Source organism: Phyllobates terribilis, unplaced genomic scaffold, assembly GCF_046119375.1.
Source record: "Phyllobates terribilis strain yellow unplaced genomic scaffold, ASM4611937v1 Scaffold_1__5_contigs__length_1240528914, whole genome shotgun sequence".
In the NCBI taxonomy this organism is placed as follows: Eukaryota; Metazoa; Chordata; class Amphibia; order Anura; family Dendrobatidae; genus Phyllobates; species Phyllobates terribilis.
In genome coordinates, this window is record NW_027362761.1 from 54,194,801 (window position 1) to 54,207,738 (window position 12,938).

The window sequence follows — 12,938 nt, forward strand, 5'->3', positions numbered from 1 at the left end:
TCAAGAAGAAGATGAGAGACACCAGACCCAACAATGCAGACCAGCTTAAGGCTGCTATCAAAGCAACCTGGGCTTCCATAACACCTCATCAGTGCCACAGGCTGATGGCCTCCATGCCACGCCACATTGATGCAGTAATTGATGCAAAAGGAGCCCCGACCAAGTATTGAGTGCATTTACTGAACATACATTTCAGTAGGCCAACATTTTGTATTTATAAACATTTTTCAAGCTATTGTTATAAAGTATTCTAATTTACTGAGATAATGACCCTTGTGTTTTCATTGGCTGTAAGCCATAATCATCAACATTAACAGAAAAAACACTTGAAATAGATCACTCTGTTTGTAATAACTCTATATAATATATGAGTTTCACTTTTGTATTGAAGAACAGAAATAGATTAACTTTTTGATGATATTCTAATTTAGTGAGATGCACCTGTAGTGCTTGCCATCACTGCCAAACAGAGTGAACTCAAATTCATCCGACCACAACACCTTATACCAATCTGTCTGTTTCCATTGGCTGTGCTCTTTTGCAAACTCAAGTCGGACCTTACGGTTCTTTGCAGAGATGAAAGGTTTCTTGACTGGAACTCGTGCATTCAACATTACTGCTCTTAGCCGGTGCACCACATTTTTGCGACTCACTTTACCCCATGTTTTTTGTTAATTTCTTTCTGAAACTGCACATCACTTTTATGGACATCAGATACTGACTTTTTCTTAATTATGTGATCAGCTTTGTAGGAAGTCTTTCGTGGTCGTCCACTTCTAGGTTTGTCAGCTGTTTCAAAACCTTCTTTTTCTTTCTTTAATATACAGGTGCTTCTCACTAAATTAGAATATCATCAAAAAGTTAATTGATTTCAGTTCTTAAATACAAAAAGTGAAACTTGTATATTATATAGAGTCATTACAAACAGAGTGATCTATTTCAAGTGTTTATTTCTGTTAATGTTGATGATTATTAGTGTTGAGCGAGCACTAAAATGCTCGGGTGCTCGAAGCTCGGGCCGAGCTCGCCGTGATACTCGGGTGCTCGACCCGAGCAACGAGCCCAATGTTAGTCTATGGGAGACTCGAGCATTTTTGCGGCGGCACCCCCGGCAGTCTTTTAAAAGCCTAACAAGTGCCCAAAACGATAGTGACAGTGCTCAAATGACATGGGGACAGCATGGGGATCGCCCCAGGAAGCATTTCTGACCCCCAGGTCACTGCTGTCAACAACGTGGTCAGAGGTATTAATACACTTTTACAGGCTCAAAATAAAACGTTCAAAAACGAAAGTGAAACTGCTTTCCTGTGAAATTTGTTAAGGATAGTGTTGAGCGATACCTTCCGATATCAGGAAATATCGTATCGGATTGGATCGGACCGATACCCAAAAAGTATCGGATATCGCCGATTCCAATACAGGAAACCAATGCAAGTCAATGGGACACAAATATTGGAATGAAAATAAACCCTTTCTTTCCTTGTAGGTTAATTCTACATGAAGTAAAACAACTAAGAATAATGTAGAATGTATTACGCGAAAAGCCGGCAATTCATCAGCGGCATACACCGGTACCCGACAATTTACAGCAGAAAGACTAGAGCTTCACACATAGATTAGATAGATAGAAACATGTCAGTCACATATATATGAAGTGCAGTGATAGTGTTGCTTACTGTACTTGTCATTTAGTGTAAAGGATTTATTTAAAAAAATAATTGTGTTTTCATGCACTGTCTCTTTAAAAAAGCCGGCCGGCAATTCAGCAGCGGTACCCGACAATTTATAACAGACAGAATAGAGCTTCACACATAGATTAGATAGATAGAAACATGTCAGTCACACATATAAGAAGCACAGTGACAGTGTTGCTTACTGTACTTGTCATTTAGTGTAAAGGATTTCTTTAAAAATATAATAGTGTTTTCATGCACCGTCTCTTTAAAAAAGCCGGCCGGCAATTCAGCATCTGTACCCGACAATTTAGAACAGAAAGAATAGAGCATCACACATAGATTAGATAGATAGAAACATGTCAGTCACATATATAATAAGTACAGTGACAGTGTTGATTACTGTACTTGTCATTTAGTGTTAAAATAAAGGATTTATTTAAAAAAAAATTGGCGTGGGGTTCCCCTTAATTTTAGTCTCTAGCGGAGGTTAAGCAGACGGCTGGGACAGATGTTTGAAGCCTGGGAAGGGGGTAATACCCACGGAGCTTCCCAGGCTACTAATATCAGCCCCCAGCTGAATACCTAGCCTTTACTAGCTATTAAAATTGGGGACCCCCTCAAAAAAATGACGTGGGGTCCCCCCTAATTTAATAGCTAGCAAAGGCTAGGCAGACAGCTGGGGGCTGATATTAATAGCCCAGGAAGGGTGCCATGAATATTGGCCCCCTCCCAGGCTAGAAACACCAGCCGTCAGCCGCCCCAGAAATGGCGCATCCATAGGATGCGCCAATTCTGGCACTTAGCCTCGCTCTTCCCACTGCCCTGTAGCGGTGGCAGTGGGGTAATAGGGCTGGGGTTGATGTTATCTTATAATGCCAGCTGACATCAAGCCCAGGTTAGTAATGGAGAGGCGTCTATAAGACACCCCCATTACTAACCCCATAGTCAAAGTTAAAAAAAAAACACAAACACCCAGAATAAAGTCCTTTAATTGAAATAAACACACAATTCTTTATTGTTCTAAATTAAACTATGCTTACCATCACGCCCATTCCAGCTGAAGCCAACAATCTCCTGCAATAAAAGAAAAATAATAAAGCAACCTCATCCTTACCTTTCCATGGTTCCCAGGACAGCTCCAGCTCTGCTACATCGAGATGACAGGCTGGACCGCAGCAGAACGCTGCCATCCAGCCTGTCATCCCGCAGACACTGAGAAGCGCAGGCTTGCTTGCGCTCCTCAGTGTCTCTCTGTGACGGCATCCAGATGAGCCGAGTTCATGTCCAATGAACTCGGCTCACCTCATGCACGTCACGGACAGCGTGGGAAAATTCTCCTGCACTCAGCGCTTCAGCGTGAGAATTTTCCCACGCTGTCAGTGACGTGCATGAGGTGAGCTGAGTTCATTGGACATGACCTCGGCTCATCTTTATGCCGTCACAGAGAGACACTGAGGAGCGCAAGCATGCCTGTGCTTCTCAGTGTCTGCGGGATGACAGGCTGGATGGCAGCGTTCTGCTGCGGTCCAGCCTGTCATCTCGATGTAGCAGAGCTGGAGCTGTCCTGGGAACCATGGAAAGGTAAGGATGAGGTTGCTTTATTATTTTTCTTTTATTGCAGGAGATCGTTGGCTTCAGCTGGAATGGGCATGATGGTAAGTATAGTTTAATTTAGAACAATAAAGAATTGTGTGTTTATTTCAATTAAAGGACTTTTTTCTGGGTGTTGTGTTTTTTTTAAATACTTTACTAGAAATTCATGGTGGTCATGTCTAATATTGGCGTGACCCCATGAATTTCGGGCTTAGGGCCAGCTGATAATGCCAAGCTGGCCTTAACCCCTTTATTACCCAGTGAGCCACCGCACCAGGGCCCTGGATGAGTTGGGTACAGCGCCAGAAGATGGCGCTTCTATGAACGCGCCATTTTCTGAGGTGGCAGCGGACTGCAATTTGCAGCGGGTGGGGCCCAGAAAGCTTGGGCCTCCCTGCGCTGCGGATTCCAGCCCCCAGCTGCCTAGTTGTACCTGGCTGGACACAAAAATAGGGCGAAGCCCCACGTATTTTTTTTTTAAATTATTTTCATGAAATTCATGAAATAATTAAGAAAAAAAGGCCTTCCCTATATTGTTGTGTCCGGCCAGGTACAAATAGGCAGCTGGTGGTTGGGGGCAGCCCGTTCCTGCCTGCTGTACCTGGCTGGACACAAATATAGTGCGAAGCCCCACGTCAATTTTTTTTTAATTATTTCATGAAATAATTTTTTAAAAAAAGGGCTTACCTATATTGTTGTGTCCTGCCAGGTACAAATAGGCAGCTGGTGGTTGGGCGCAGCCCGTTCCTGCCTGCTGTACCTGGCTGGACACAAATATAGGGCGAAGGCCCACATCAATTTTTTTTTAATTATTTCATGAATTTCCTGAAATAATTTAAAAAAAATTGACTTGGGGCTTCGCACTATATTTGTGTCCAGCCAGGTACAGCAGGCAGGAACGGGCTGCGCCCAACCACCAGCTGCCTATTTGTACCTGGCCGGACACAGCAATATAGGGAAGCCCTTTTTTTCTTTATTATTTAATGAATTTCATGAAATAATTTAAAAAAAAAATACGTGGGGCTTCTCCCTATTTGTGTGTCCAGCCAGGTACAACTAGGCAGCTGGGGGATGGAATCTGCAGCGCAGGGAGGCCCAAGCTTTCTGCCCCCCCCCCCGGTGCAAATTGCAGTCCGCAGACACCCCGGAAAATGGCGCGTTCATAGAAGCTGGATGCTGTACCTGGCTGGCATACAAAAATATGGCAAAGCCCACGTCAAAATTTTTGGGAAAAATTTATTAAAAAATAAATAATAATTTAGGGACTGCATCTTTATTAACTCCTCAAATGTCATTTAGTGTTAAAATAAAGGATTTATTTAAAAAAAAATTGGCGTGGGATCCCCCATAATTTTAGACTCTAGCGGAGGTTAAGCAGACGGCTGGGGCAGATGTTTGAAGCCTGGGAAGGGGGTAATACCCACGGAGCTTCCCAGACTACTAATATCAGCCCCCAGCTGAATACCTAGCCTTTACTAGCTATTAAAATGGGGGACCCCCCCAAAAAAAATGACGTGGGGTACCCCCTATTTAATAGCTAGCAAAGGCTAGGCAGACAGCTGGGGGCTGATATTAATAGCCCAGGAAGGGTGCCATGAATATTGGCCCCCTCCCAGGCTAGAAACACCAGCCGTCAGCCGCCCCAGAAATGGTGCATCTATAGGATGCGCCAACTCTGGTACTTAGCCTCGCTCTTCCACGCTGCCCTGGTGCGGTGGCAGGGGGTAATAGGGTTGGGGTTCATGTCAGCGCCAGCTGCTATGAAGCCCAGGTTAGTAATGATGGGCGTCTATAAGACACCCCCATTACTAACCTACAAAGTGTTAAAAAGAAAAAACACACACTACACCCAGAAAAAAATAATTTATTTGAAATAAAACACACAATTTTATTTAATTCTTAGTTTACTAAAAAAAAATATTTACCTGTCCACGTTCCTGCGCTGATCTCCCATGCACAGCTGTCACATCTGGAGATGGTGACAGCTGTGCATGGCTGCTGTAAGCTCACGCTGCCGGGAACACGTCCGCTCCCGGCAGTGGGAGCCACTGACTGAGGTCACCGGAATGCATTCAGGCAGCACAGCTCCGGAGACCTCCTTTACGGCACTGCTGTACCGTCGGAATTTCTCACAGTACAGCAGGGCCGTAAAGGAGCTAACCGGAGCAGCGCTGCCTGAACTCCGGTGAACCCGCTTATGCCATGACGGGGCTGCTTTACGGCCCCATCATTCTAGCGGCGGCAGCGGTTCAGAGCGGTCACATTCTATGTGGCTGCTCTAAACTGGAGATCATCGTGGGACACTCGTGGACTACTACGGAGGGGTAAGGATAAGGTTGTGGTTTATTATTTTATATTTTATTACAGGAGATCGATGGCTTCGGGGAATTAGGTGTCTAGGTGAGTATAGGTGTAGTTTTTTATTTTTTACTTTATTTTAGGTGGCGATCGGCGGGGACAGGTAATGTATGAACTAATATATTGTAGGCAACCACTGGCCACCAATGACATGTATTTAACATTTATTGGGGACACAGTAGGGCAAGTTATATAGCAGGATCAGGCTGATGGGAACTACTGCTCCCATCGAGCTGATCCTGCTGGCACGAGTGGACCGGGGACAGACATAGGCTGATGGGAGTAGTAGTGTCACATCGGCCTATGTCTGCCTGCACGCACACACCCGCACACATCGCACAGACACCGCACACACCCGCAGACATCGCACACACATCGCACAGACACCGCACACACCCGCAGACACCGCACAGACACCGCACACACTCGCAGACATCGCACAGACACCGCAGACATCGCACAGTCTCCGCGCACACCCGCACAAATCGCACAGACACCGCACACACCCGCAGACATCGCACACACTCGCAGACACACGCACAGACACCCACACACACCAATCATGACGGGCTGATCGTCTGGGAGGTGACGCTGTGCGGCCAGCCAATCTCTGTAATGCCCACAAACAACATGGCTGCGGCATTACAGTGACTGGCTGGCAATCCCTGCATGTTCATTGGCTCTGTAAAGAGCACCAAACATGCAGGGCGGAGACCCGAGCTCCCGCCCGAGTAACCCGGAAATGCTCGGTGCTCGCCGAACATCCCGAGTAGCGTGATGCTCGGGCGAGTACCGAGCAGTGTCGAGCATGTTCGCTCAACACTAATGATTATGGCTTACAGCCAATGAAAACACAAAAGTCATAATCTCAGTAAATTAGAATACTTTATAACAACAGCTTAAAAAATGTTTTTAAAATCCGAAATGTTGGCTTACTGAAATGTATATTCAGTAAATGCACTCAATACTTGGTCGGGGCTCCTTTTGCATCAATTACTGCATCAATGCGACGTGGCATGGAGGCGATCAGCCTGTGGCACTGCTGAGGTGTTATGGAAGCCATGGTTGCTTTGAAAGCAGACTTCAGCTCATCTGCATTGTTTGGTCTGGTGTTTCTCATTTTCCTCTTGACAATACCCCATAGATTCGCTATGGGGTTAAGGTCAGGCAAGTTTGCTGGTCAATCAAGCATAGTGATACTGTTGTTTTTAAACCAGGTATTGGTACTTCTGGCAGTGTGGACAGGTGCCAAGTCCTGCTGGAGAATGAAATTTCCATCTCCAAAAAGCTTGTCGGTAGAGGGAAGCATGAAGTGCTCTAAAATTTCCTGATAGTCGGCTGCGCTGACTTTGGTCTTGATAAAACACAGTGGACCTACACCAGCAGATGACATGGCTCCCCCAACCATCACTGATTGTGGAAACTTCACACTAGACCTCAAGCAGCTTGGATTGTGGCCTCTCCACTCTTCCTCCTGACTCTGGGACCTTGATTTCCAAATTAAATGCAAAATTTACTTTCATCTGAAAACAACACCTTGGTCAAGGTCTTTTTCTCCTTGGCCCAGGTAAGACACTTCTGGCATTGTCTATTGGTCATGAGTGGCTTGACACAAGGAATGCGACACTTGTAGCCCATGTCCTGGATACGTCTGTGTGTGGTGGCTCTTGAAGCAATGACTCCAGCAGCTGTCCACTCCTTGTGAATCTCCCCCAAATATTTGAATGGCCTTTTCTTAACAATCCTTTCAAGGCTATGGTTATCCTGGTTGCTTGTGCGTCTTTTTCTACCACACTTTTCCTTCCACTCAACTTTCCATTAAAATGCTTTGGTACAGCACTCAGCGAACAGCCAGCTTCTTTAGCAATGACCTTTTGTGGCTTGCCCTCCTTGTGGAGTGTGTCAATGACTGCCTTGTGGACATCTGTCAAGTCAGCAGTCTTCCCCATGATTGTGGAGCCTACTGAAACAGACTAAGGGACCCTTTTAAATGCTTAGGAAGCCTTTGCAGGTGTTTTTTGTTCATTATTCTAATTTACTGAGATAATGACTTTTGTGTTTTCATTGACTGTAAGCCATAATCACCAACATTAACAGAAATAAACACTTGAAATAGAGCACTCTGTAATGACTCTATATAATAGATGAGTTTCATTTTTTGTATTGAAGAACTGAAATAAATTAACTTTTTGATGATATTCTAATTTTGTGAGAAGCACTTGTAGGTGACACTTGACTCTGAGAAGAGGTGAATTCCATAGCTACCTCTTTTTTGCCTTTTGCCTGACTTCACCCTCAGTATAATAAGCTTCCTGACATCTGGTGATAAATTTGGCTTTGTCTTTGCCATGTTTTAACCTCAAAACACACAAAAAAAATGTAGGCAAAATTTGTCTACCCATGACAAAATATGCAAAACATTTGGCCCAGCAAATGTTGAAAACTAACACATAAAGGGATAAAACAATGTCAAAAACAAATGTCTTCCTTATAGCTGACAACCATTTGCTTCTGGTTTACTAAAATCACCAGGGAAATGTTATCACAACAACCAGATAGAAGTAATCCCACTTTAAAAAAAAATTTTGGTCACTACTGTATCATTCCTGTCTGGATCATGACTGGGAAAAGTAAACTGAAATTGCATCACAAGAATGGTGGCTCAGTGGTTAGCACTGTTGCTTTGCAGTGCTGGGGTCCCGGTTTTAAATCCCACCAAGAGCAACATCTGCAAGAAGTTTATATGTTCTCCCAAAATTTTTGCGGTTTCCTCTGGGTACTGTGATTTCCTCCCTTACTCTTAACACATACTAATAGGGAATTTAGATTGTGACCCCCATTGGGGACAGTTATGATGGTTTATATAAAGTGCTGTGTAATTAAGGGTGCTATATAAGTGAATAAAATAAATAAATAAAAGGGATATTCTCAAGTTATATTTTGAGCAGCTTACTGCTCTGTAGTCTCTTTACTTTAGAGAGCACTTCTCCTTGAATGACAGTGCTGATCCTAGCTACTACACATCAATGGGTTGTCAGTGTTTGTTTTGAGTATACACTGATATCACTATATTTACCTATAAATGTTATAATGTTTCAGAACAAGCACACAACTCAAAAGAGTCATGATTAGAAAAAATGCTCTGGAAGCTACAAGATGATGTGGGCCATAGTTTGATGGTTTTATAGGACTGATAATAGATCACGAGCTGAAAGGGAGGTCAGCAACTCACTACTGTGTTGAAATCAATGAGAACCATCTAGTATGATAGGAGTTAACTCCTGTCCTGGAATGTAACTACTAAGCATACTCAGCCAGGCTCTGGTGGCCGATCTCTTTGGAAGCAAGCTATGTAAAATTAAACTCTTACAGCAGAAGAATGAAGATAGAAAAAGCAAGTCAAATGCAAACTTGCTTATTTTCATGCTTGTCCAATATTCCAAAGCAATTTAATAACATGAGAATACTCCTTAAATGGTCACTGTCATTTTAATAAACTATGCATAAAAAATAGTACAAGCAAATAAAAGAAATTTTGTAATATATCTTATCATAGATTTATGATATATTTGTAATATGTTATATCTGTTTTTTTTCTAAATGTATGGGCCACTTTTTCCTCTCTTCTTGTCTCCAGAACTCATCATCCACTTTCATAAGCTCAAGACAAGATGGACTGCCAGCTTTCCACCTCTATAGAGAGGAGAGAGTAGAGGAGGAGAAAGGAATAGCGTTAGAGACGATGGCATACCGTCAATGGGGCCTGTGAGTTGGGGGGCCTGGTGCCAGTGTCAGCACCACTCCCCCACCTTGCATTGTACTTTCATCTGTTTCAGCAACCTGGATGCCGATACAGTTGCAAACAATGATGGTGATGGGAGAGGGAACATCAGCTGACGATCCCTCTCCCATCATTCCACATCTGCTTCTGAGCTTTGTGACGTCTCAGCGAAGATGGCGCAATGATGTCACTACAGCACGCCCTCTGTGCTGAGCAGTGAAAATGGTCAGAAGATGTGTTGAGACTGGAGCAGCGAGGGAATGTGGAGAGGTGAGTATATGTTTATTTTTTTTTTTATATGTGAAGGGTAATATAAGGCTTATAATACTGTATGGAGGACTATATGGGGCCCATAATACTGTATGGAGCACGATATGGGGCCCATTATACTGTATGGGGCACCATATGGGGCCCATTATACTACATGGAGCACTAAGGGGTGGCAATAACATTGTCTGGAGGACTATATGGGGCCCATAATACTGTATGGAGTACTATTGGGGCCTATAATACTGTATGGAGGACTATGTGGTGTCCAATATACTGTATGAAGTACTATGGAAACTATCTGATGCCAATAATGCTGTTTGGAGGACTATATGAGGCCCATATTACTGTATGGAGCACTATATAGGGCCTATTATACTGTATGGAGCACTATGTTGGCCCATTATATTGTATGGAGCACTATGTGGTGCTCATAATACTGTATGGAGGACTATGTGGTGCTCATAATATTGTATGGAGGACTATGTGGTGCCCATAATACAATATGGAGGACTATGTGGTGCCCATTATACTTTAAGGAGACCTACAGTGGTGGCCAAAAGTATTGGCACCCCTGCAATTCTGTCAGATAATACTCAGTTTCTTCCTGAAAATTATTGCAATCACAAATTCTTTGGTATTATTATCTTCATTTAATTTGTCTTCAATGAAAAAACACAAAAAGAATTGTCCTAAAGCCAAATTGGATATAATTCCACACCAAACCTAAAAAAGGGGGTGGACAAAAGTATTGGCACTGTTTGAAAAATCATGTGATGCTTCTCTAATTCGTGTAATTAACAGCACCTGTAACTTACCTGTGGCACCTAACAGGTGTTGGCAATAACTAAATCACACTTGCAGCCAGTTAACATGGATTAAAGTTGACTCAACCTCTGTCCTGTGTCCTTGTGTGTACCACATTGAGCATGGAGAAAAAAAAGAAGACCAAAGAACTGTCTGAGGACATGAGAAACCAAATTGTGAGGAAGCATGAGCAATCTCAAGGCTACAAGTCCATCTCCAAAGACCTGAATGTTCCTGTGTCTTCTGTGCGCAGTGTCATCAAGAAGTTTAAAGCCCATGGCACTGTGGCTAACCTCCCTAGATGTGGACGGAAAAGAAAAATTGACGAGAGATTTCAACGCAAGATTGTGCGGATGGTGGATAAAGAACCTCGACTAACATCCAAACAAGTTCAAGCTGCCCTGCAGTCCGAGGGTACAACAGTGTCAACCCGTATTATCCGTCGGCGTCTGAATGAAAAGGGACTGTATGGTAGGATACCCAGGAAGACCCCACTTCTTACCCCGAGACATAAAAAAGCCAGGCTGGAGTTTGCCAAAACTTACCTGAGAAAGCCTAAAACGTTTTGGAAGAATGTTCTCTGGTCAGATGAGACAAAAGTAGAGCTTTTTGGGAAAAAGCATCAACATAGAGTGTACAGGAGAAAAAAAGAGGCATTCAAAGAAAAGAACACGGTCCCTACAGTCAAACATGGCGGAGGTTCCCTGATGTTTTGGGGTTGCTTTGCTGCCTCTGGCACTGGACTGCTTGACCATGTGCATGGCATTATGAAGTCTGAAGACTACCAACAAATTTTGCAGCATAATGTAGGGCCCAGTGTGAGAAAGCTGGGTCTCCCTCAGAGGTCATGGGTCTTCCAGCAGGACAATGACCCAAAACACACTTCCAAAAGCACTATAAAATGGTTTGAGAGAAAGCACTGGAGACTTCTAAGGTGGCCAGCAATGAGTCCAGACCTGAATCCCATAGAACACCTGTGGAGAGATCTCAAAATGGCAGTTTGGAGAAGGCACCCTTCAAATATCAGGGACCTGGAGCAGTTTGCCAAAGAAGAATGGTCTACAATTCCAGCAGAGCATTGTAAGAAACTCATTGATAGTTACCGGAAGCGGTTGTTCGCAGTTATTTTGGCTAAAGGTTGTGCAACCAAGTATTAGTCTGAGGGTGCCAATACTTTTGTCTGGCCCATTTTTGGAGTTTTGTGTGAAATGATCAATGATTTGATTTTTGCTTCATTCTCTTTTGTGTTTTTTCCTTGCAAGCAAATTAAATGAAGATAATAATACCAAAGAATTTGTGAATGCAATCATTTTCAGGAAGAAACTGAGTATTATCTGACAGAATTTCAGGGGTGCCAATACTTTTGGCCACCACTGTATATGGGGCCCATAGCACTGTATGGAGCGCCATATTGGGCCCATTATGCTGTATGGAGCACTATGTGGTGACCATAATACTGCATAAGGGAATATGTGGTACCCATAATACTGCATGGAGGACTATTTTTCACCCATAATACTGTATGGAGGACTATGAGGTGCCTACAATACTGTATGGATGACTATGTGCTGCCCATAATACTGTATGGAGGACTATGTGGTGCCCATAGTACTGTATGTAGCACTATGTGGTGCCCATAATACTGTATGGAGGACTATATTGGGCCTATAATACTGTATGGAACATGATATGGGGCCCATTATACTGTATGGAGCACCATGGTGTGACCATAATACTGTTTTGGAGGACTATGTGATGCCATTATTACTTTATTTAGGACTATATGGTGCCCATAATACTGCATGGAGGACTATGTGGTGCCCATAATACTGTATGGAGAACAATGTGGTGCACACTATACTATATGAAGGATAATATGGAGCCCATAAAACTGTATGGAGCACCATATGGGGCCAATTTTACTGTATGGAGCACTAAGATTTGACCATAATACTGTATGGGGTACTTGTGGTGCCCATAATACTGCATTGAGGACTACGTGGTGCCCATAATATTGTATGAAGGACTATGTGGTGCCTATATTACTGTATAGATGACTATGTGGTGCCTATAATACTGTACTTCCCATGCTGATTTCTTCCTTCCTCTGCTCCTACATACACATGGTACGTGACCCAACTTTCCCATGCTGATTTCTTCCTTCCTCTGCTCCTACATACACATGGTATGTGACCCAACTTTCCCATGCTGATTTCTTCCTTCCTCTGCTCCTACATACACATGGTATGTGACCCAACTTTCCCATGCTGATTTCTTCCTTCCTCTGCTCCTACATACACATGGTATGTTTTTCAACTAACTACTACCCCCCACTCTTATTTATGACCTTGTTTACTTGGCCCTCGAATATCTTGCATCTGGCTTAGCCTTAATCAGGTGATCAAGATGAGCACAGACCACTCCCCTATGGTAACACTTGAATGCATTCTGTTCCA